This window comes from Capra hircus, chromosome 29 (assembly GCF_001704415.2).
Source record: "Capra hircus breed San Clemente chromosome 29, ASM170441v1, whole genome shotgun sequence".
Classification (NCBI taxonomy): domain Eukaryota; kingdom Metazoa; phylum Chordata; class Mammalia; order Artiodactyla; family Bovidae; genus Capra; species Capra hircus.
Genome location: NC_030836.1, coordinates 32,550,943 through 32,554,073, shown reverse-complemented (window position 1 = coordinate 32,554,073; position 3,131 = coordinate 32,550,943). Strand labels below are relative to the sequence as shown.

Genomic DNA, 3,131 nt, shown 5'->3' with positions numbered 1-3,131 from the left:
AAGGGGAGAAAAGACTAAGACACAGACAAGGGAGGGGGTTTCCCAATCAAATAAGGAGATGCTGAAATCTCAAATCCTGAGAATATTTGAGAGAAGGAAGAATAACCCTTTGAAAATACCAGAGGTAATAAAACATCGTATGCAAAACCCATTTTCTTGCTGAAATCAAGCTCACTTGCTGCTTTTTTTCCCCACTTGACCTACCAATTACAAACAAGTGAAAGTGAAGTCACTCAGCCGTGTCCGACTCTCTGCGACCCCGTGGACTGTAGCCCACCAGGCTCCTCCGTCCATGGGATTCTCCAGACAACAGTATTGGAGTGGGTTGCCATTTCCTTCTCCAGGGGATCTTCCCAACCCAGGGATCGAACCTGGGTCTCCTGCATTCCAGGCAGACGCTTTAACCTCTGAGCCACCAGGGAAGCCATAATTATAAACAAATGTATGCAGAAATCTCCCACCAGGAAGGTGGATCAATCCACTTCTTCCTATAGCTCTATCAATTTTTACTTAATACACTTTGAAGGATTTCATACCGCATCCTCATGGTTAAATGCACGCTGTTTTATTACACAGTGACCATATCCATCTCCAGAAACATCTTCAAGTCTGCTTTGTCTAATATGAAGATAGCCAGGTTACCTTCATTTGGCCAATTTGTCCTCACACCTCTCTTCACTTTCTTTTTTGTTTTTTTTTTGTTTTTTTTTTAATTTTTATTTTTACTTTATTTTACTTTACTACTGTATTGGTTTTGCCATACATTGACATGAATCCACCACAGGTGTACATGCGATCCTTGTTACCTCACACAGAGGCAGCTTCCACTTAAGCCCAATATTTGTTCCCAATGTTCAGGTTTCTTACATGAAAAGAATGAATCAGGGGTCTAGTGCCCTATGTTTTATTTTTCCAACAATCCGTTACACATCAGTCAAAATTCCTGATCTATTTCCCAAAATAAAATACTTAAATGTCAGTAACAAATTTAAGTATTCCTTCTCAATCACCAAAAATTTAGCATAGGAAACTAAAGTTTCCTCACATGCTGCAACGTCTTCTCCATTGAAACATTTTTCCTACTCATTTTGCTTCCCTTTTTGCAACTTTCTTCCGTATTTTCTCAACATTCTTGGGGACGTGTTTTACAACATGAAGCCAAATACCAAAGACCTTTGGAAACATGCTGAGAATAAATGCACAATGGCAAAGAACTGCCCAACTGAGAATGGCTCGGAGATGCTTTTCAGCAAAATTCAAGAGAACGTCCTCCTCGCTAACACTTGTCAAGATTTTCAAAATCTCTACACATGGTTTCACCAATTGTATTTAGAATGTAACTTGTTATTTTCCTTGAGATCATTCTGCTAAAATTGAGTTGAGCTTGGTGGATATAAATGTAATACTTCCCCATTACAACACTGGATGGAAAATATTGCACCAGGAAGTACGTATGTGCTGTAAAGATTGGCTGGTAAAAGAACTTTCCACCAGAAAAAAACTGAACCACAGGGAAATTCTGCAGTTATGACTATACCTGGATATTTCCTAATCCAATGTATCAAGATTTGTCTTGTAAATGGTGAGTTTAGACTATTTATATTTATTGTAATATTGTTCCTACCATAATAGTTACTTGTTTAGTTTATCCTAAATGTTTTGTATTTCAATCTGTTCTGAACTTTTTAAAAAATATTGTTATTTTCCCCAAATTACACGGGAATTTTAGCTCACTTTTAGGTTCTCTGATCTCCTTCCCAGCACCCATCATATTTACATTACTCTAGACTTGCAATGCTGTGTCACCATGAATAATTTCCTTTTTTAAAAGACAACATATTTAGGTATTTTATTACCTTTACTTCTTTTAGACTGGTAAAATAGTCTCGATTATTGTCTCCTAGTATTTAAGTGTTTCAACCAAAACTGTTTGCAATGTGGATCTCTGTGTGACAAAGACTATGTCTGAGAGAAACTTTATTATACTCTCATAATAGAACAGAACTTGGCTAGATATAATTCTAGAATAAAGTATTCTTCAATAGTTAAAAATATTATTTCAGACTTCTGGTTTCCCCTCAGGGAACCAGAGTTTGAGAAAAAATAACTATTCCAACCTTATCGGTTCAGTTCAGTTCAGTTCTGTTCAGTCGCTTAGTCGTGTCCAATTCTTTGTGACCCCATGGACTGCAGCACACTGGGCCTCCCTGTCCATCACCAACTCCCGGAGTTTACTCAAACTCATGTCCATTGAGTCAGTGATGCCATCTAACCATCTCATCCTCTGTCTCCCCTTCTCCTCCTGCCTTCAATCCTTCCCACTTGGTGCTCACAAGCGAGATTGGGAGACTCCTGGCAGTCTCCCACGGTGCTGATGTACGGGATGAGCAGACACTTCAGGAAGAGCAAACCCACTGGTACCTCTATCTCCATCCCCTCCTGAAACAAAAGCCGTAACAGGTGCGGGGAAAGGCAACCCGGGTCATTCACCTGGAGCACCAGTGAAGACCCACTGCCACTGGCAGAAGGAAACGGGGACAATCCTCTCCCACAGGTGAAGGGAGTCACGCTGGGAGAGGGGTCAGCACAGAGAAGGCCAACTCTCTAAGATCCAGGATGCGTACCTCCCAGATAGACACTTAGAACAGAGACCATCCCTACCCCTATGGCAGAGCCAACAAGCATGAAGTAACAGGTAAATTGCAAGACACACACCTTCTCTCAGGCACAGGGCATGCTGAGGACCTCAGGCTGGAGGATGAAGTGTACATTGAAAAATGTTATCTGGCAAATTAGCCCCCACCTTAAACTCAGTGTAATACCTGGGAAATAAAAAGACTAACTCACTAAGCATAACCACAGCAACAGAAAATCTCAGATCCAGCCCAGCACCTAACTAGATTCACTCAAATGCCTATGCTAAGGTCTTAGCAGAAAGAAATACATTTATCCTTTTTTCAGACACAAAAAAAATTTACCTCATAAATTCCTGAGAGTACCTTGGATTGCAAGAAGATCCAACCAGTCCATCCTAAAGGTGATCAGTCCTGAGTGTTCACTGGAAGGACTGATATTGAAACTGAAACTCCAATACTTTGGCCACTTGATGCGAAGAACTGACTCATTTGATA

At 40.5% G+C, this 3,131-nt stretch overlaps 1 non-coding gene across 1 annotated transcript; it reads right to left on the bottom strand.

Annotated features, from left to right (window-relative positions):
* On the bottom strand, window positions 351-422 carry TRNAS-GGA. Its single transcript has one exon. It is a non-coding gene; the product is annotated as a tRNA-Ser (tRNA).